This window comes from Gavia stellata, chromosome Z (assembly GCF_030936135.1).
Source record: "Gavia stellata isolate bGavSte3 chromosome Z, bGavSte3.hap2, whole genome shotgun sequence".
Classification (NCBI taxonomy): Eukaryota; Metazoa; Chordata; class Aves; order Gaviiformes; family Gaviidae; genus Gavia; species Gavia stellata.
Window position 1 is genome coordinate 47,152,344 of NC_082637.1, and position 23,488 is coordinate 47,175,831.

Genomic DNA, 23,488 nt, shown 5'->3' on the forward strand with positions numbered 1-23,488 from the left:
CATGAGTAGCCTCCAGGCCACCCAAACCTGCACGTGATTCCTTTTTACATTTCTTCTTCTCATGCTTATTCCCCACATGTCTCTTTCAGCTTGCTGCTGAAAAAAAAAAAGGCAAAAAGAGCAAAAAGAAATGGGGGGGAAGAGGACAAAAATATCTGAGTATACCTGAGCCTTCTCAAACCCTCCAAACCAGTTTCTCAGTTTTGTTCTTTCAGCTTTTGCTGAGCCTCAGTTTGAAACCTGAGCCATTGAAACACTGATTTTTTTTTGCACCAAGAAATTTCTTGAAAGGAGGAGAGATTTTCTTGAAAGTGAATTTCTTCAGTAAAATGTTGACCACTTCTCATAAAAGATGGTATTAGCTACAAGTAACTTCTATAAATTGAAGTTTTCAGACCATATAAAGAGCTAAATTCTCTTACAAACTCAATTCCAATAAAGCTAGTGACACTGCACAGGATTTAATACTAAGGCTGAGTTCAGTGTGGCGTATCAGTCTTCAGAGGACATTATATAGATCTATATACTATGGGGAAGGAATTTAAGACACTGAGAGCTCTTGTGGTAATCTGATGGGCAAAGGGTGGTTAAGTGAAAAATGTTTAGTTTTCGTGTGTTTCAGGAGACTGGTTTGAACAAACATCAGTGTGTTTAGGTACTAAATTGAAGTGTAGGATAGGGACTATCTTTTAGGAGTTTGATAACACTTGAAAGTGAGTTCAGATGAAAGGGTCTGAATTTATGGCATTCCAGCTATTCTTGGCTTACTTCAGCTGCGCACAATCTCACTGGAGAGCAAAGGGACCTTGCTCCCTTTTAGTTTACACATTTTCAGGGTGAATTAAGATACTTTAGAACACAATATTCTTGCCTGACAATAAGCTGGAAGCTATTTGTGGATAGCTTTCCTACTCTACATCTAATCAAGCTTTTTTCTTGTACCTACTTTAAGAGGGTTATGATCCCCCCTAACACTTTTTAAGCTATCACAGTACAAATGACACATTACACCTTTAATAAAGTTCATTGCTAATCTAAAGGTTGAAAAAGAAAGACTCTTTTGCACTCTACCTAATCTTGAGGGACCTCTTCTTCTTGCCACAACATAAATAAATAAATAAATAACAATAATTATCAATTGATGTGTGGACATTGATCTGCAACTTTGACTGAACTCTTCAGTTTGTACGACTGGGCTGAGAACCTCATGTATGCAAGGATCTTCATGAAGTTTCTAGTGCTTCTGAGCAGGCCAACAGTCCTCCGTAAACAGCTTTTCTTACAGCATTTCCTCACTTCCACTTGCAGTCCCTGCCGGAATCAGAACATATAGCGCTAGGCCAAAAAAAAAAAAGAAAAAAAGAAAAAAAAGAAGGAAAACAATGGAATAAAGCAATTAAACTCTTTCAAACTGCCAGCAATGCCTGCTTAGAGCTTGTATTTCTTCTGAACTGATCCCTCCAGCTCTGCTTACAATTTTGGGTGTGACAGGACTGAGGGAGAGGGGGAGAGACATCAATTGTTTTCTGTGGTGAAGAAGGCAGTAGATTCCAACAGCAAAAAACGTCAAAACAAAGTAGAGGCTTCTTAGGGATCACATTAGGGATTAGGTCCTAACTTTAAGAGGCAAATAGTGCTCATCAATGGTTATATTTGGCTAGCACTGGTTGAGTGGTTTTCAATGGTTACTTCTGCTTAGCGCTTAGTGAAACTAAGCCGCAGCTTTGTAATGTAAAGGCTGCATTTAAAATAACAGTCAGTAAACATAAAGCGCTACAGAAGGAAAGGTTCTTTACAATGAATTTGGGACTCATGGAACATTTTTGAAATTGCTGTAAGACTTTTCTTAAAAAAGCTTATCTTTGAAAAGGAAAAAGTATATTTTTGTCTGTGTTGAAGAAGTTCATGTGTAGGAATATTTGCTCTTTGACTGTAGTCAACTGTATGGAAAAAGTTGGCATGATGTACAGTATAGCAAGTAGTGGGCTTTTTACTTTTTAACAACGAAGACCAATCTTCTTAATAAAAGAAGTCTATACTAAGGTCTGTTATGGAAAGGCCTTTCTTTGCACGGTAAAGCTTTAAATGTCTTGTACTTATTAAAGGGGCTTTCAAGTTTGCTAGTAGCTTGCACGCTGCTGTGTAGAGCTCAGATTGGTATGTGCTTAGCTTTAGTACCTATATCTTTACCTGTACAGTTGACTAAAGTCTGTATTTTCAGACATTTGAACTCTCTGCAGTTCTTTCTGCCTGATCTTTCAACCTAACGTGGGCACCATCCAGTGCAGCACTGCGTGGTTAGCACTTTTAAAACTCTGGGAAGCCATGTCCAGCTAAGATTTTTAAACATAAAGGGAAATTTTTAAAGATGCATAATCATGGAGGAATCCGAGTGTTTATCTTCAAGTAGAAATGTGGCCTCCCAGTTCACCTTAGTTGAATTAGATTTTATTCAGTTAGGCTGAGGGCATGCAGGATGTGTTTAATCTGACAAATCTCTTCCGAATCTAGAACAAAATGGAAAACCCTGAATGTCAAAATTTGTAACTCATGCAGTTTTATCTTCCTAATACTTGCTAGAGATTTCATCTTAAACCATCAAATAGGCGCTTAACTTAAGCTTATCACAATGTTCTTTCAAGGAAGCAGGTTTTGGCTATATAACACTATCGGAAGCACACAGGCAGACCCTGACATCCACAAAAAGCCTCCAACTATTCTGGTGTTACATGTAAGCCCTAATAATATGGGGATGACTCTCAGTTGCAGGGCTTTAGACAGCAAACTTAAGGGTGAAACCCTGGGCTAGCTTTTATGACTAGCAACTGTAATTCAGAACTATGTAAAATAGTATCTGTCAACCTCCACCCACTTAAAATTACAGTAGTGATTGTGGTATATACAAAATGCTATTCAAACACTACTCATAATGTTATAATACATTAATTTTATTCTAAATTCAAACATGTTGGGAAATATTTTGCTTTATTACTTGAAAAATGAGACTACATTTAAATCATAGTTTGTGCATACTTAAATGTCAAGAATGAAGGTTGAACTTTTGCACTTAATTTTGGCATTTCCTGGTCTTACAGTGCTTAATAACGTGCCTCTAAGACCTAAGATGCTTTTAATATAGTTTCAAAATGATATTTCTTTGTATGTTCATACAGTGGCATGAACATCTTACCACTCTGCTTGATATCTGAACATTAAAATTGAACAAATTCCATGTTTGCTGCAATATGGCTGCAACAAGAGGTTTGTAGCCTACCAGCACTGTATTCTAGAAAACAGTCTCCCTCATAAGGTAAAATAGAGCTAAGCAGAAGTAATAAAGTCTGTATCCACATTCCTGTAATCGGTTTCTTCCTCTCAAAAACTGCTGGTGGAGAAGTCATTTCACTAGGATACTGAAGGAAAGATAAAGGGCAAGCGGTTGTGTTCAAAAGGAGACACTGAACAAGAAATGTTTGGAAAATAATAAATGTTCGTGTGACTAACAGTTGAAGCTCTTGTAGTCCTAGAGTACACGAGTCAGTCCAAGCCCATTATCTGATTGCTGTGCATTGCTTAAAGCAAAGTAACCAGCGAGGGGATAGGACAGCATAGCATTTAAACCAGATTAGGGCTGAGAACTGATGATGACAAGCCAGCCAGAGCAAAGTTCTTGAGGACTGATAACCAGTCTTGTCTTTTTTGTTATGAGTACCTTTCAGGGCACATCAGTTTCTTAGTCTATTTCACCATGCAGCCCTATAGGCACCAGAGCTGGCACAACAAACAGCCCAGAGCAAGGGAGAAGGATGGGGATGGCTCCTTGACAGCAGGGCCACACTGGGAGCTTGTGTGGTGGTGAACGGCTGCTGATGAGAATCTGGGGATTTGAAAGGCTGATATGAAGTCAGAGGAGAAAGAAATGTGGCCTTCATCATCTGTAATAAACAATCAAGCCATTCCTGTTGTCCTTAAAATACTGTTGCTGTTTTGCAGTGTAAACCAACTGATCATGTGGATTGTGTTCAGAAATGGCAAACGAGCTGTATAAAATTCTGCTATTTTAAAGACTGAGACTGCATAAGCAATCCATTGTTTTTCACCAAGGACCCATTTTCAGGTCAAATAATTGTTAAGAACTTCAGTATCCCTGAATATTACTTCACCTGTAGTGTATTTTAGAATTGAATCATTCCTCTTGTGAGATTTATGAATTATTCATGAATATTAGCTACTGCTCTTCAAAGATCACTCAAATGCTTATGCGGAGAACCTAATATACTCTGCTCTCTCGTATCAGCATATGTCTGTCACGAGCCAAGGGAAGCAGGGAAAGTATGTGAAAATCAACACTGTTCCACTCTGACGCCAGGATATCGATAGCAGGGTACGTAGGTAGAGTGTTTCCACTCTTGCGTGGCATGGCGCTGCAACTAGTAACATCGTGACTTAGAAAGAGCATGAAAAGATGATGAGAATCATCCCGTGGAAAAAGTATAGAAAGTGATAGTCGTCATCATACCTGATAGAACAGAAAAACAGTGCAAGCAGCATAATGAAGTAAATGAACAAGAAACTTCTCAGACGCTTCTGAGTCCTTGATCAGAACAAGCAGTTACAATCCCACTTTTAATAACTTTCTAAAAAGTGAAATTAGATACAGTCTGTCTATTTACCATCCACAGAATGGGTAGTGTAGCCTGTGTAAAGGCTATGTTGCCTTCCCTATGCTTTTTCGGAGTCTCAGTCTCTCTCTGCAGTTGAGAAGCAAAACTTCTCCATGTTCCTCTTCTGACTGTGTCAGGTAAGATGACAAAAGAAGCAGTGCCTTTGAGTATGGAAACAAAAAAATAAGTTGTTCTAGTCAAATAAGCACTAATGACTCTTGGTTTCCAGGACATATTTCAATACTTTGTGAAATTTATCTCAAATCTGGTTAAAATTGGTGAACAGTCAGACTATATAATTCTGTACTTCCCATTTCCTCAGAAAACCAAGGTAAAATCATGCAGTCATCTGCTTTAAGACACAGGACTGAAGAATGCTTTGAAGGTACAACATTAGTTTTGAGCAATTTGGTCTCTGCCAGGAAAGACTAATAAGCAGTTCCATTGTTTGCGCAGAATTTTATTTATCCTTCTTGCATTCACTTACCCTTAACTGTGACAGCCTAACTCTGTGTTATTCAACAACGTGCCTGAGAATGGTTATAAGTCCTTTTGCCGGCAACCCGTACAGCCAAAAGTACTGTTACTCACTAACTCCACCTTCTCCAGCTACCAGAGCTGTAGTCTACTGGAGGTATATGTGGTACATCAGTCAATAACTGTCCGATGCAAAAAGAAGGTGCACATGCTGAAAGAGCCAAAGTATGCTTTTGCTTGATAGCTGGCTGCTGTCAATGGGGATTTCAGAGGTGTTTGTAACTGCGACGTGCCGGTGCCAAAGGCCTCTGGATGTTTGTTCTTAATCCCCTGTTTCTGAGCGTTTATACTCCCAAATACCACAGTGTACTCTGGTAGCAAGTCACAGATGGCAAATAGGACTGGCGTGTGTATCTTACAGTAACCACAGGTCTAAGAACAGTTTAATGGACAGAAGTACATTTTATGTAAGCACACAAACAACTCTCAGGTGCAGATCTTGCCAGAGAATGCTTATTTCTGTTTCTGGATGTCTCTCTGCTTCACAAGCTGCCTTATTGCAGAAGGCTCTGTCTGTCTTCCCGACAGCTAAGGCTGTTTTGATGGCTGCTCATCTGAATGATGAAGTGGGCCTAAATAGCCCCATCTTGCCTGAGTCATAGCCTATTATTTTTTTCCATGACCATCTCCACATAATGTGAGTTTAAAAAATCCAGTTAGAAGATGGAAAGTATTGTGGGCAGGCTTTAGGAGCAAGGCGATTTGTTTTGAAGTAAATAAGGAAGAGTATGTTTAAAAAATAAACGAAATAGAAAGCTAAAACAGGGTGATAAGTAGGTTTCTTCCAAGCTGTCTCTCTGTTAAAACTCACACATTCATCACCAAAAATCTCTGTTGGGACTGATTTGGTTTTTAAGCAAACCCTCAGTAGTAAATCCCTCAAGTATAACTCTTTGGTCAGACTACTCTAAAGTGACTTAACTCACTCTTTTCTGAAAATTGCTTTAGTGTTCCTTGCCTCCATGTGCCTGATCTTCAGACCTGGCATCCTGGACCTCTAAAAATACAGTCCCAGCGCAGCCTGCTAGTGTACACTGGGCTAAATCCTCAAGACCTGACGCTTCACATCGTTCTATGTGGATGTAAAAATATCCAGATTTGAACTTGGGGTGGGAAAGTCTCTAATCAAGCTGACTTTCAGACAAAATTGCAGAATACCGATATAAATAATGTATTTCACCCTCCCCTCCCTGTCTTGCCTTTTGTAATTGATGCAGTCTGCCAGCTTCACTACCGGAGGCTGACTCTTTTCTCTCTCTAACTTTACATCTAGCAATTACTATCTTTTTCCTGTCCGTCCACTTGAAGTGGGACTTTAAAAAGCAGAGGTTATCTTCTCCTTAAACCTCTCTAATGAGGGATCTGTAAGTTTTCTGATGAAGAACAGCAGCTTGTCATCCACTCACTACTCTGGCATGTAAATACACTGAGGGTGACCAAGGGAACGGGGAGCTTGCTGCTTCCTGTAGTGCTTGCTGGAGGCACCATGCACTCACTGATGTCTCCCCTTGGAGACCGCAGGGTGAAATGCCCTAACACGTGCAAGGGTGGCTGTGAGGGGAGGATGCCTTTTACCTGCAGTCGGTGAAAGTCCTCAGGACTAATTACAGAATCATGGAATCATTAAGGTTGGAAAAGAACTGTAAGATCATAAAGTCCAACCATCAACCCAACACCACCATGCCCATTAAACCATGTCCTGCAATGCCATGTCCACACATTCCTTCAACACTGCCAATGATGGTGACTCCACCACCTCCCTGGGCAGCCTGTTCCAATGCTTCACCACTCTCTCAGTAAAGAAATTTTTCCTAATATCCAGCCTAAACCTTCCCTGGCACAACTTGAGGCCATTGTTCAAAAATGTGAGGAAAACTGAGAGCAAAGTGTTTATGGTGATTTCTTTCTGAATTTCTACGCAGAGGATGTTAACTGGGGAAACTTGCTAGAATCGTACATGTCAGCTGGCTGCAAAATACTAGTATTTGATGGACGCCTGATGCGTGCATGTACTTAGCCTACGATTAGCTACAAGAGGCAAATATGTATTTACAGTATTTGAGAACTCAAAGTGAACTTGAGAGTATGGTATAACATAACCAAGCTGCTCGTACCAGAAATTTAGTGAGGTCTTGGTGCAGTCAGAAACTGCTGTTTCTTTTACATTCCCCTTCCCTCAGCCACAGAGGGCTTTGTGCCGGGGCAGTAGCACAGGATGCTGTTACACACTTGGCTACTCAAGTTGCACAATGGTTACAGAAATTAGGCACAGTGCTTACTAATCTCCTGTTTGCCCACAGACTCCTATTCTGCTGGCCACAGACCTTCACAGTAGGTGTGCTACCTGGGCCAGGATTTACAGGTGTGCCTGAATGCTGTCTTGCTTCAGACTTGAGCTAATTTGTTCTGTATTGGCCTACGTGGAGTATTGAAGGGTTTCAGAAGTTAATAAGCCCAGAGGAAATAGGCAGGCTCAAGGAATTAGGTTGAGAATGTAGCACTACTTGAATCACTCCATTTCAGCACTCTTTTATAACACTCATTTTCTTGTCAAGGAGTTTGAAAAAATTTAATCAGTGTGTATTTCTGCTCATATTTAGGGAGCCACTCAGCCGGTGCACTTACTGTGTGATGAATGCTAAAACACTGATGCACTAATCACAAAAAGAATATGCAAAAGAGAAAGCAAGAATTGCTTATGAAAACATTTTTTCTTCAAGACAGACTTAGTGAAGACATTTTTTTAGAGCTGTGCAAACAAAAAAATTATTTCACCTTCACAACTCATCTTTTGTTAATAGCCTCTGATTTCCAATGTATTACAGGCTTTGTAGCACAAGTTTCTACCTTATCAGAGTGATTTGCTAACCTTGAAAGAAATCATAAAAGTGTTTTGTTTCTTCAGTCACCATCTAAATCAACTTTTAAATTTCTTTTAGCCTCTCTAAATGTATCGCTCTGGGAAACTTCCTGGTTAGGTAGAATAAGAGAATTCACAATGTGAAAATAAAATACCATTGACTGATCCCAAAGGAATCACAAGACAACCTGTGGGTCGATTGTCTTCTCTAAACTAAGGGCATGGTTTACACATGCCTGTTTTTCAGTGGTAGGGTCATGTAAGTGGCTTCCACCTGCTCATTTTTTGTCCTCCCAGTGGTGTCAGTGCAAGTGTCATGAAGCCACAAGATGAAGTAATCGGGGAATATATCCAGGTTAAAAAGACTGTCTTTTTTTTTTAAGGGTAATTTCCAGCTTGGCTCACTCATTGACCCAGTTCATCACAGAGTCCCACAAACAGTAGTACCAGCTTAACCTGTGCCAGGAGGGAGGGAAGGAGGGGGAGGAACCTCTCTAGGTGCCAAAGGAAACATGCATGCAATCTGTCGTCTCCCCCTGGGTCACCGGAGCAGTGCAAAGTGACTTTGCTCCTTTCAAAGTCCCAGAACAGTGTAAGGGGCAGTGGGGTTTCATTAAATGAATATCCAGTGCAGAAAAGAATGGCCCTTCTGATGAGACACACTGGCAGGCACTGCTCATCTGCTGCAATGTGCATTATGTGCCAGAGCATTCACCTCTCCAGGTCTGCAACTGTCTGGAGGAGGATTTTTTAAAGCAGAAGGTTGACACAGAACCCTACACCCAGAACCAAATGCTTTCCCACATACTAAGTGCTGTACATGGCAGTTGTTCATGGCGGCTACATTTTTATGCATTTGCGGGAATAATGTAGTAAGCATAATGTAAACATGCATCACCCTTTTGGCTCAGCGTTCATTCATGACTACTCTCATTGCAGTTGTAGAGCTGCAAAGCGGTGCCTGGTTTTCTCTTACAGACACCTCCACAGTAATTTCCTTAGGAAGTAAGCTCACTCTCCCCCCATGGAAGGGCTTTCAGAAAACGGGGGAACTCCTTTCAGTGCCAGCCACTGAAGACTGGGCTGGAGTGCATGCGCTTTTTATTTATTTATTTTAAACACCGAAGTATTTCTCTGTAACAACTTGTCAGCTAATGAGTTCTTTTTAAACACGGCTCCTAAATAGTGTACACAGTATTGTTTTACTAATAGTCTCCAATTAATAGACATTATAAAAATATAAACAGCAGGAATGGAAAAATCATTAAAAGAGTGGCTTTTGGCTTCTTTCATTTGGGTGAAATAAATGGGTTATATTGCTGCTGTTGTTACCGATACTAGACATAAAGCAGATTAAAACAACATATGTTTTCAGTACTGAACTCTGACTTGAGATGTGCACTGATGCAGGTTCAAAGCAGAATAAATACATTGCTGTCAATTTGGGAAAATGGCAGCTCATTCGACAGCCCTCTCCCCGTACATGAGAAAAATCAGGGGACACCATGCCCCGAGGACTACGTAAACGATAATCAGGGAGCTGCAGGAGAGGTGTAACTGAAGTTGTAAAGACTGGCATAGTCATTCCATTCCCCCGAATATGTTGGCTCCATCTGTGCCATCTATTTAAATAACCTTTTTCCTCAGAGCAGGAGTAAACAGTGCTGTGCCTCCTAAAGAGCATTTATTTACACAGTGATGTATATCCGCAGTAACCAGCTGAGGTGAATGCTTCATTCAGGACAGCACTGGTACCTTAGCTACATAGCCACTCACTCACAAACTGCCCTGCTCAGTATGTTTATCATACCAGACTAGCCTGGAAATAAGTTATTAAGCACACCGGTGTCTTTCATGACAGCTTCAAGATCTCTGGGATACGCTAAGGGGGGAAAAAAAGCAAACCTTCCCCAGCCCACAGGACGTCACCTCAAAGGCAGTACTGCTGCTGGGAAGCCTCAGAGAGGTATCCCGAGCAGGGGCACACTGACCTCAGATGTGATTTGGTAACCACATGGAATTCAAGGGATCTGCCTCCGAGAAACAACTTCAAAGGAGTGAGTTGAGGAAAATTTTACTCCGAGTCTTAAAACAGTAGTAGAGTTAGTAAATTCAGAGCAATGCAAATAACACGTAACAACTGTGTCACTCCCCCCTCCCGAGACATAAGCCTCAAAAAATGCTTCCAAGCTAAATCACAGAGAAAGCTAAACCACCTAGAAATGCTGCTTCCAGAGGTTAAGGGTTGCTAACTGCTGGCCAGCCTCTTAGCAAGGTCTGACCCAAATTCAGAGGTTAAGTCCCCAAAAGAAAAAGGTCAAAAGGGAAGATGTAATGCAATTTGCTATCAGAAGAACACACAACTGGGGAAGAGCTCTCCTGTCGCTGCCTCCCTCATCCTGCAGATAAACTGCTTGGCTACAAATGGCAAGGGTGATAGGAGAAAGGGTAGAAGAAATGGTAATTTCTGCAATTGGGCAGGAGCTATCTGGGCGACATCGATGATAAGCTGATTCTGGGACTTGAAAGTCTTCTCAGCCCACCTACGTCTGAACTTTTTTTGCCCACGATCACTTTCTTGGGGCCTATTTCTCATTAGCATTGCTTCTTTGCTTAGCTTATGCTAATTTACACCCGTAAAATAAACCCCGTTGGAAGTCTGCGGGCAGGGCAAAATTGTAATGAAGAAAGTTTTCTTCCACAAGAATAGGTATCTTTTCCAGCCCTAAGTTTACTGCTTCCTGAATTCATGAGAGATATAAAACTTCATTTCTCTTACTGGAATAACAGTACCTAGGCAAAGCCGTGAACTTAACCGATGAGGGTGTGCATATGTAACTGCAGCTTCAGTAAACAGGGACTGCTTTTATCCATGGAAGGACGTTTTCAGGAGAAGAAAATAAATGTTACATGGACCATCTGAGATCCTTAAACAGATCTTGAAATTTCAAGGCTAAGAATGCCTGTGCTAAGGGAATGGCCCAGGTTTATGTTCCTAAATTCTATGAAGCTCATATAGTAAGTTTGATTTAACTACATTTTTGGTCACAAATATTTTAACCTAAGTTATTCAACCACAGTCTAGCTTTGACACTGTAAACAGAATAAAATATAGATGGCATTTATGTAAATATATATAAAAATGTATAAAAAGTAATAATATTAAATAGTAAATACTGCTCTCAGAAAAATTCATTATTAAAATATAAAACTGATACCCATTTGAATTTATAATATGACCCATAACTATCTTTTGAAGCCTAAACCTTGTAAATGCCTATGTTTTTAATTACTTAATTTAAAAATATTTAGACACTAAATTAATTAATTATTTATTTTTCACATTGTGTTTTTCAAATTTCTGATTTATAGAAATACGTTCCCTTGCAAGCCTCTACAGTCTTAAGCAGAATGAAAAAATATGGTACCATTTTAAAAGAATAAACTACAGTGAGGAAGTTACTTGTAGAACAGCAGCATTTCAGTGTGAAACTGCCAACACATTTACTGCCTAATGCCTATGTTTAATTAAACCAGCCTGTGAGCATAACAGAGAATGCAACTTTTATGTTTTTGAAGATGGTCCAGTGTGCATTCCACATGGACCGTGTGTGTGGTCTTTTCATGGTCAGAAAACAATATTCTTCTCATGTCCCATGTTTTCTGTGGTAATCTTAGCTGGCTGTGTACTCCATCCAAATGCTGAACAGTCATTTGCTTGCAGATTCACAATGAAACACTACAGTGTCCAGCATTGCACGTAATAAATACTCTACACTTGGTATTATACTGTAACTGACAGTGAAAGCTCTGTAGACGAGCTTGTCATGTCCACTTTTTAACATTAGTGGCTTTATTTTGGTTTCGGGGGAGAAGTGGAGTTAGTAATGATCTGCATTTTTTATATACTCGCTCTAAATCCCACATTTATGCTAAGTTAAAACAGTTTGCTCATTAGCTCTTTCAGTCTATTTGTGAAAACACTGGTTACGAGAAGAGCCGAGGAGGGCTAACAGGAGGTTCTGCACCACCAGAGAAGAAACTGAAAAGTTCAAGAACGTTGTTAAGCCAGGCAAAATTTTCCAGAGTACTGAAGAACCAAAAAATATGAAAACAGACGGAATAAATTCTTAGAGGACAGACAACTCATAAGTAATACCAATTTTGTTATTAGCTTACTTATCCGTTTGTTTCTTAAGAAGTTAAGTTGGGACCTTTGGTATTTGTGTATTGTAAGACTTTACGATATCTTCAGATGATCTTTAAATTTCAGTGAAAGACACCTGGTTTGGGGTGTGTGTCTCAAATTAACACCCAACACCCCCTGTGCCTTCAAAAGGAATTTAATTTTGTTTAAAAAATATACCAGAAAATGACAAGCAGAAATAGCTTTTCAGTGAACACGGGACACAAACTGAGAGCTATGTGCTTCTCATGCCATTAGGAGGCCTGAATTTCCATTATACACTCACTTGGCTAATATCCTGGTTGCAGCCACAGCTCCCTTTCACAGAGGTAAAAGAGTGGAAGAATGGAAAGGTACTTGAAGATGCAGCTCTGGCCTTTCTGGAGAGTCAAGACAGAGAGTGATAGCTGGGTATTCATAACTCTGGAGAGTGGTTCATCCCTGATTCATACAAGCTGTTCCCTTCAATGAAACAGGAAGAAGCCAGCACAATAGAGGTTTTTCAGAGTGAAGAAACAGGGAAGGTCTTAGCATCACAAGGCAATAAGCCGCTGTTATTATGAAAGACGTTATGAAATACTTTGTGGTTCTAAGATTAATTTTAGCTTTAGCTTCAGCTTCAGCTTCAGAGCTGTTGCCAGTCACTGATTCTCAACCCCTCGTTCTCTCAGTCACAAAATGGGGGACAAGCAGAGCATAAAAAACCCTTCTACAAGCAGCTGCCCTCCTGCCCACCTACACTATGACCCCACCGAATCTCAGGGGTCCAATGTGCAAAGGCTCTCGAGACTCCTTGCACCAATGCTGGGCACTATGTATTCCAGATAACCCAGGATTTTTCATAGTTTACAGTCAATTCCCTGTCCAACTCCACTCCTTTTGTGGCAGTGTATTTTTTTATTAGGTCTTTGGCAATAATCCTAACTATAGCTGTAGTGTGGGTGAATGTAGTACCAATACACTTGTCCACCGTCACAAGACAAGAAAGACAGGTAACCTGCCAAACTACCAATGCACTCAGATGCATTTTTATAAATATGGGACAGTTGTTAATTTGATTTCGGATCCATTCTTAAAGACTAAAACTAAAAAATATTGTAGTGGTATAACCTAAAATCGTTATAGAGATTTTTTGATATGACAAACTTCCCTCTGTCCCTAACTGCAATCTTGGTCTTGGCTTTTCTTAGTTCATCTGTCCTATAAGACAGAAGTATTTTTTGGTGTGAATGGCAGATTTTGTACATCATGCCTCAGTAATGCTTTCCAATCTTTTTGGTCTCCAAAGCAAGCTACCTTTAAGTGTCGCAGCAGTCTGAAAAGAATGCAGCGCGATTACAACTGTGGCTGTTTTGTCTTGTAACCGTTCCACTTTTTCTGTCCCTCCCCCACATTCTTTTTGGTAGGGAAACAATAGAATGAGCCATTCTCCATAGGCAGTGTCTCGCTGCCAGAATGAAACAGTCTGAGGAGTAGCACTCATGGTAGATAAATATGTTGTGGCTGCACAGACCAAGGGAAAAACAGTATGCAGTTGAGAGCCTCAATATCTTGTTAGCTAACAGTCAACAAGGAAAATCTGTTTCACAGAAAGGCCATGTAGGAACTGAAAGATAATTGGGTATAAATGACTGTACTCTGAATCCAGACTCGAAGGTTAGAGAAGCAGGCAGGTGGTACACAATGATAATGGTAGCAGAGAACAACAGCTCAGAGGAAGCTTAAAAACTGCAGGGGAAATAACAAATTTCTGTCGGTCTGCATCCTTGCCATGAGAGGAGGGAGCAAGCGGTGGCATTTCACAGGAATGCCTTCACAGAATGCTCCAGCGAAGAAACCCAGAGGAGTCAATACTTCCAGAGGACCAAATCCTCATTGCTACCCGTTATGTCTCATCTGCCATTAGAAGAAGAGCCAGCGGGTAACATGAAGGCTGTGATCTGCTACTCTCCTGAAGGTCGTGGGGTACCTACCACTTCGTTGAGTCACATCCTTGTGGCAGGGCAGGTGTGATCCATCAGTGCTCCTCAGACCCTGCTCCTCCAAACCAGAGGAACTCCAGCAGTGAATTAGGGCTCTTCCCTGCCTAGGGTTTTCCTTCCAAAGAAAGTCAGGGAGCAAGCACTCTGTAGTAGAAATGCATTCAGATCCTAAACCAACGTAGAGCTTGGAGGCAAACGGGAGGTGTACCTCTGGGCAAGGGTTCCCATACACAGTGTGAGTGCACCTGCTTCACATTAGGTACAGCCACTCTACATTCCAAGTTTACATGATGATTTTTGCACTGAAAAACATTACAAGATCTTCTCCCCCCGCCCCAACAGAAGAAACAAAGAGCCAAATCCTCACATGCAGTACAGATGACCTGTTCAGAGCTCTGCAGCTGAATTTTGCATATCCCTGAAGAAATTCAAAGTGCATGTTATAATTGCAAAATCACAGCAGATCGACACTGTCTACTTGGAATTCTCTACACTGCAACATTTTTGGTTCAGGTGTACATTGCCTATATGTAATCAGGCAATAGTTTGGTAACTGAGTTTGCACAGATGGTGAGGCGTCCATCAGCAGAGCATTAAGACTATGTCGTAAGGCCTCCGGGGAAAGGACCACCTTTTAAATCAGTATTTATATAATGCCCTGCACAATGGAAAACCAAATCCTCTTTGAATTCCTAGATGACATGAAAACATGCCTGTAAGTGTGCATATATTACACACGCATTATTTATGCATTATAGAAGGACTGAATGACAACTAGTAAAAGCCAGATTCCTTGCCCCTATTTACTTAGGGGGGGATTTTTGAAGAGTGCTGGGTCTCTTTCTGAAATTCTATTCTAAAGGGATAACTTATTAAATAATCTATATATGAGAGCAAATTTTCTGGAAGAAGAGAGCTGGTTGTGTACAGCGATGCCTATCTGCCTATAGCTATGCCCTGAGCTAGGGCAAGGCCACCAGCTCTGCTGCAAGGTTTCCAGAAAGCCCTTTAGTCAGTAATCTGTGTGGGTTTGTAAACTGGCCATTATAAATCTCAGACTGAGATGGAACGACTTTCTTTGTAAGTCCTTCATATGACATCTGGGTGCATCTCTGATGCCAGAACAACTTATGTGGGGCTATGAGAGAAGGGAAGGCTGGTGCAGCACAGTCTCTCAGTGTACTTTGCTGGCTGGCTGGATTTCTTTGGACCCAGGCTTTTGAGAACTAGATCTGTGATTTGATCCCAAGGGACTACAGATTAAGTCTCAAAGATGAATGATCCATGCAATAAAGATCATAAAGTCTTTTTATCTTGGAAGTGGTGATTTGAATGGTAAGCCCTGAGGCAGTAATAAAGACAATAACAAACACATAGTAAAATCCCTTTAACTATACAGACTCCTAGGAATAAAAGGATAGTTTTGTTTCTCTTCTTATTTGGTATATATGTGTATATGTATGTGTGTACCTACACATGTGTATATATACATGAATGCATGTATTTTTCAGCTGTATACAGCCTTCAAGCAAACCAAACTTTTCTTCCTTAGGCCAGTTCCCTAACTCCTGTTGCAGTCCAGTGTTTGAAGGATGCTGTGATAGCTGTCAGAATGACCAGTATTTAACAAAGACTGTCTTCACCAGCCATTTCTCCTGTACTAAAATGGAACACATTATGTCAGGGGCCACCCTGGTTTTATTGAACTCAAAACCACTACAGGGACTGAAAGTGACTCTGAAGCTGTGAGCATAAACCTCCTTTGTTGTGTATGTGTATATTAGCATGTCATCTTTTGGGATAATCATCCAAATGTGGTGCCTATGGAGATGTGGCTGATTCAATACTTGTGCTCCCGGGTGGTCAGCCTGTAATTTGAAGATTCACTGGCCTCATGAAGATAGCCACAAATGGAACAGTAACCATAATTACAAGAGGCTGTTCCACTAATCCATGGTTAACAAATGGTAGTTAAAAGATAAATAAGCCTTATGCAAGCATTTCCTGGAGGTGTATGAGCCTTGTGTTTTCATTTGTTCCGGCTTCCCTCTTTAGAGAGGGGATACAAGAAAATAAAAAAGATTTTGTAATCTAATTTTGTTTCAACTGTTAGAAATCACAGGAAGTCTTTGAAGTTGAATTATCTTTAAAAAAAACCCCCAACTATTACTTTTTATTTATGACACTGAGAAACAGTGTAATTCTTTTCCAGGCTGAGCTTCTAGTAACATCTGCGTTGTTTGTTCTATTGTTTATCTTATTTCTAATCTCCAGTGTTTATAGCGAGAACAAGAGGCCTTTAGAATTTAGCACCAATCAAAAAAATAAATCTGAAGGACTAATTTTCCCTTGTAAAAAAATGGGAGTATTTGCTGTATTTTCAGTATACTTATCACATTTATTCTTGCCAATTTTTCTGCAGGTACCTTACTGTTGTTCTGAACTGTAATGGTTTTTCAAGATACAGTTGCATCCATTTTCCTCTAGGTGACAAATTGTTGTCCAATGTTGGTGGAACTAAAGCAGGCCTGATTACACAGTTGTGAAGTAATATAGGAACTGTATTACTAGCTCAGCAGGCTAGTCACATAACTCTGTTGTAACCTACTTACTGGTAAAAGTCTCTACATAGCTCCTAGCTGGATACTTGTTGTTTTCAGAATTTAGGAATTAAGATTTATTCCTTTAATTTTTATGCTGTTTAATGTAACTTTGGATGTTCTCATTACCCATACAAATGTATAATCCTTTCTTGACTCCTGCTAAGCTCTTGGCCTCACACACAATTGGTATTCTGCCATATCCAAACACTGCTCATACCACCAAGGAACTATGCAGTTGTGCAGGAGGGATAGAGAAGCAAAGATTTTGCCCCTAAAAAAACATCTAAAAGCAAATAAAGGGGTGTAATTTATTGAAACTAGTCTGTTGTTTATGTCTTCTCTCTTAAACTTATAAACATTTAAAAATGTTGATATAAGCTGTATACACTAAAGATAAGTTTAGTCAATATACTCTGTTTATTCTTAACGTAGAGGGATCCTTTGTTCATAGAACACTAAAGGAAGAGGACATATCTTATTAGATGAAATGCTACAGGTGGAAAAAGCAGACAAAGCCTTCAGATCCAGCATTCCTCCAATACATTCAAGAAGAAGCAGGGAAGTCTAACCTAAATACAGGTTAGGTGTAATTGCTCTTAGTTAACTTTGGTGATGTTGCTTAATTAAAACACCTGAGCAAGAAAGGCCCTTAATAACGCTGAGCAAGAGACACTTGTGCCAAAGTCAGACAGACTGTAGGACAGTAGAGAGATAGGATGGAATGGAAGGAAAAAAGGTATTAATGCTTGTGCAGTGGGGAAGAAGCAGGAAGATTGTGAAGTGCCACAAAATTGGCACCTCTACTAAAAAGGTGCCATTTTCCAGTAAAACTACAAGCTTTTTAAACCTTCTTTGAGAGACTGGAGTGGAACTATGATTATGACAAATGTTCTCTTATTGGTAGGTAGTTGTTTTCATTCACTGTTATTTATCCCAGTCAAATGATATTTGCTTCATCCACTTCTTTTCCATCAGATCACTTTATGTGCTGGAATAAATAGATCATATTTTTGTCTGAATAGGTCTGGGATCCATGTAGAATGTGGTATGTTAGCATGTTTTGTTTGGGTGGCAAGTTGAGAGATGTGATCTATTTCTTAGAATCATGGAATCATTTAGGTTGGAAAAGACCTTTAACTCCAACTGCAAACCTAACACTGCCAAGTCCACCACTAAACCATGTCCCTAAGTGCCTCATCCACATGCCTTTTAAACACCTCCAGGGATGGTGACTCAACCACCTCCCTGGGCAGCCTGTTCCAGTGTCTGATAACCCTTTCAGGGAAGAAGTTTTACCTAATATCCAATCTAAACCTCCCCTGGCGCAACTTGTGGCCATTTCCTCTCATCCTATCACTAGTCACTTGGGAGAAGAGACCATCACCCACCTCTCTGCAACCCCCTTTCAGGTAGTTGTAGAGAGCGATAAGGTCTCCCCTCAGCCTCCTCTTCTCCAGACTGAACAACCCCAGCTCCCTCAGCCGCTCCTCATAAGACTTGTGCTCCAGACCCCTCACCAGCTTCGTCACCCTTCTCTGGACACGCTCCAGCACCTCAATGTCCTTCTTATAGTGAGGGGCCCAATTCTCTGGACATGAATGCTTGCCATGTGAAGATCATCTTTAGGCTGTGGTAGCAGATACCCCGCATGTTCTTCTCAAAACAAATGTGGTGGTATTTGAGAGCTTAGCTGCATGCTGTGGATTTGAGAGACCTTTGGTGATTTCTGGAAGAAAATCTATTGGCCTGTACATTTCGAGAGCACTGGTCTGTTCCCTTTACCTTACTTCCTGTTTTTCTTGAGGTTTCTTTATAGGAGAGAGTGGTCAAAAGCAGCTTTACCTTTGTGATGAAAAGATTCTTTGAGACTAGGCAAAAAAAATCTAAAAATACAGCAAATGGCAGCAAACCTCTCCTTCTTCTGTCCACCACTGAGACATTAAAGATGGGATCCAATATTCATGAAGGAAATACTTTGTCACTGGACACGTCCAGAATAGATATTCCAGTTTGAAGATAGAACAGTTTATGTTGTCTGTGATCAGCAACTGGGTGTAAGGATTTCCATTCATGTTCTTCAAGTGTCCAAGTTAAAAATGTGGAATTACTCTTAGAAGAGCTTAAGAGACTTAGAAAGGACTTAGAAGACACAAAGAGAAAATTTCTGGTGGTAAGGTTGATGACATATTAGAACAAATGAAAATAAGCAGTCTATGGGGTCTTTAGCATTGGGGAGGCATAATTTGTCCTGCATTGATCCTGGCTAAGAAGATAGTCTAAACGATATTTTGTGGTACGTGGTACCTTATAAATATACAATCTGTACAATGCTGAGATACAAGCTGAGAATTTTTCACACTTTGTGAACAATATCAGTGGAAAAATGATTTGAATTTAACTGTTATTAGGATGGTATTTCTGTTGCTGACCATTAGTTATGTTCCCAGGCAGAAGGTCCACAGCTGCTGATTTAACCATGAGTGAGAATACAATTCAGCTCTTTGCTGAAATAACATAAAGTCAAATGATCACACATAGGTGACAGTCTGGTTGCACTTGGAAATCGAGCTTAAAGAGGTCTTGCTGTCAGAATTTAAATCTGTCTACAAACAGCACCTATATAAATAGTTTAACTACTTCCAATATGACTGAATTGACAAAAATGGAAAAAAATCAGTTCTATTTTTAAAATTCCTTTGAAAACAGTTTTAAACACAAAACTTGTACAGGTGTAATGAACATGTCAAAGTGTATGAATTAATTTATTGGCTAATCTTTATTACAGATTTTTAAAATTCTTTCTTGCTTAGGCACTCTCACAGGTCATGTGAAATTTTCTGAAGAGCAGGTTAGTTGCAAGCAAATACTTGAACAATCTGACTGCTTTCAGGGATGAACCTGGGGTTTCACTGAAAGGCTATCTGTTTATTCAGGTTTTTCAAGAACATTTGCAGTGATGCAGCCAGGTTGGAGGTGCAGATGACAAATTACATCCTCCTCGGACTCTTCAGTACACACATGCCTGACTGCAAATTCTGCACTTGGGCTTCAGCTCTGCAGAAAGACAGCCTAGCCTGTCCCTCTCAGTCTTTTCCAGTGGGGCTGGAAAGCTGAGAGGTTTATTGTTTTAGTTTGGGTTTTAAAAAGTTATGGCCATCAACAGAATTAGCCACATGCCAGTTTCAATGAATGCCCCTGATAAGCATGGGTGCTTCTTTGTTACATTGCTATTTGGGTACCATTTTTCCAACAGGAAGGCATGAACTCTTAGGGAACTGGCACTAGGGATGGGTTGATCTTAGAGCAAGGCAGGAGGATCTGTCACCACATTTTTTCTCTCGAGGATCACTTATTGGTAGGATTCAATGATCTTTTTTGGTGGAGTGAATAATAGCAGCAGGAAGGATAACAACCTCCTTCAAGTGTCCTTCATGTGAGGGCAAGACATTGTTCCCAGTTAAATGAGCAAGAACACCCAATTAAGTCCAGAAAATGAAGAAATGACGACATTCCTGACTGCAGTCTGAGTCAACCAAAATAACAAACATACTTCTCCTTAAAGCCCTTTTTGAACAGCAGTAATTCATAATTTTGAAAACTGTAAAACCCTCTGAGTTTCTGATGCTGCGCCCCTCCTCTTTACCCATATGTTTCTGAATGCTTCACCTGCCATTTTTTAGATTAACTCAGCTAGGCTGTTCTCCTTTTTCATTAATTCATGTGCATCAGCATAGGTGGGATGTGCAGAGGTACAGTGGCAGGTAAGGGCGGGGAGGATAACATTTCTGTATAGCTGCCACCTGGGCAGAGTCCCTGCTGTATGTGGCCGCAGGTGGGGACTGACCAGCTTCATTTCTGGAGATTCTGGTTAAACCCGAATCTGATGTACAAAGTGTATTAAGAACCCTGATGTACCACCAAGTCTCCTACCTATTAGTTGGCCTCAAAAATACTGGGAGAATGCCACACTTACTTAAAAGTGTATTGCTTTCCTTCTGGCCAGTCTGTGAAAAGATAGCCTTTTTTTGCAGCCAGTCCGCTAATAAATTTCTGACCTACAGCATCAATGTGTTTCCAGCCCTGGGCCTCTCAGAAACAGAAACTGTGCTGAATTGTGCCAAATTCTGTGGTGGTTTTGTGATGTGGACAACTGCCAATTGGTGCTATGAGCCTTTTTCATTATCCTCATCCAATCAACATGAAGACAAGCAAAAGCTTAAGTATTTGCTTAACCTTATTTTTCTTGCCTGCTCATACTTCCCCTACACAACCCAGCTCCATTTATTATCATTTCTGACTGACTGACAAAGCTGGGAGGTCATGTACGTAACACCAGAAAAACCTCCAGCCATTAGAACTGTGGTTGGAAGGTCAGGTGGATTGAGCAAAACACTTGAGTGGAAAATCTATAAGACAGATTTAGATATGTCCCAGTTTTTTAAGTCTGTATGAGGGAAAACATGAAAAAAAAAATAATAGTGGAATATCTAGAGTGGTTTTCTGTTTTGTTCATTTTAGGCCAATATTTTCATGTTCCACACACACTTTTTTGAAAGGAATCTAATTCTGAATTATCCTGCAGTTAGATTTTTGTGAGAAAATACTTAAGACTATCATCCTTTTCTGTTATCTATTCAGCACTTAATTCTGTTGTTTTCCTTGTCCCTATTTATGAGAGAAACCCCAGGGCCCCTATGAGACTAGACATTATTTCAATTAAAAGTTCTCTAAGTTCTAAAGGATCCTATTAGCTGTAGACACTTTTCAATAGTTTGCTACATTTTAGATGAATGTAAGCAGGGGTAATTTACATTTTACTGCTATCCTTTGAGAGGCGTGGATTTTTTACAGAGCATAGCAAAAGTGGCAGAATATTGAGTACTGTAGATGGAATAATGGAAAGCATGGTATAGGCTTTTGCAATTTTCAATTCCATTATACGTTAAAACCAGCTTATTTCAATCTGTAATTATAAGATACTTACAATAAGAGACATATGATAACTGAGATTATAGAGATTAAAGGCATAATAGCTATCTGGCCTTTCTTTTCATAGTAATTGACCGGTTTTTAACTATTAAAGGAATACTATTTTTGTTCTACTGTATTTATCTCATGAAAAATAGGATACATGTGATATGACATCAAACACAAGTCAAAGTATCTCAGTATTTTCTGATACTGTCCAAAAGTGACAGCAAAGCTAAACAATGGTAATCAAAGCTTGCATCATGTTTTCAGTGGGGGCAGGTAAAATCAATGCTAGTTGATCCCATTTTATGTATTTACTTAGCATCTTCATTAGCCTAGAAGGATGAACATGAATGAAGAAGCATTTAAGCAGAATAACAAAAGCTATTCTTGTTAGATTAGTAATAGCCATTACTAAGGACTACTAAGGACTAAGGACCACTAGCCTTTCTGAGCTTTATTCAAAACCAGACAAGAGGCTTCATATTTTGTGGGAGGAAATAGTCATGTATCACTAAGGAGAGGAACAAAACATGACAATTTGTTGGGTTATGCATGTTGTTTTGTTACTGTAAAGTAATTTACTGTAAACTCAAGTAATCTGCCTGGGAAGCCTGTGGGAGAAGGCTGGACAGAGTTCGCTGCAGGAGCTGTAAAGGAAGACAGCGCAGTGAGGTGGATGCAACTATTGTCTTCCAGAAAATGTTCTTTCTCCCAATTAGAAGACAGCAATGCTGGCCAGAGTAGTATTTTATAGCTGTCTCACGACCATAGTTGTCTTTTCTCTATTTCTACCTCTTCCTGAACTCCCCAACAGCATGGAAAGGAACAGTATTCTCCAGTTACAGTTTTCGAAACCTCGGCTGTCAGGCTCAGGTCTATTCAGAGAGCAGCATAGCCATAGCATAGCCATAATTTCTTGAGCTCTTTTGACACTCTTGGGTAATACAGAAGAAAAGCCAACCAATCTCAGGCTATATATGAGGTCAGCTCATGCTTCTGTACTCACACAAAGCTTTCTTCATCCAAACAATGAATGATGCTGTTCCTTTCCTGTCCCTGCTTGGCCTATAGACTTGTCTTGTACTCATGCCCATTTTGTGGTAAATTAAAGATTCAGAAGTGGATTTGCTGTTCAAATCTATTTCTAACTCAAACTGTATTTGTAAAGCAGGTAGAGAAAACTTTAATCAAGAAAGGGGACCCAGAAAAGAGAACATTTTTACAAAGAAATTCAGATTCTTCATACAGTCAGAACTAGAGAGGTTCTAACCTCTTACTAGCAAAATAAGTCTTCAGAGGCTAGAAAGTTGCTAAATAGTGAATTACCTTTGACATGAATTAGTGTCGTGAATTTCATTTAACATTTCTAAAGGATTATGTACTTGTTTGTCTAAGTTTGGCTATGGAACACCATAATACAATGACAATTATAAGCTGCAAAATGTATTGTTTGACCTAGAATGTACAGCTCTATGAACTAAGAGACAGAGCTTTCTGCTCTTGCGTCACCATTAATTAATCCATTTTTAAAAGATGTTGCTCTAAGCAGATGAGGGGCTGGGGCAGAGGAAATTTGCAAAGCATTCCAAGGAAGATGCCCATAAAAGGTTGTTTTTCTTTTATTATTGTTGGATCCCTGCAAAATGCTTTTAATGTATAATGCTTTTAAAGGACTAGAGGTG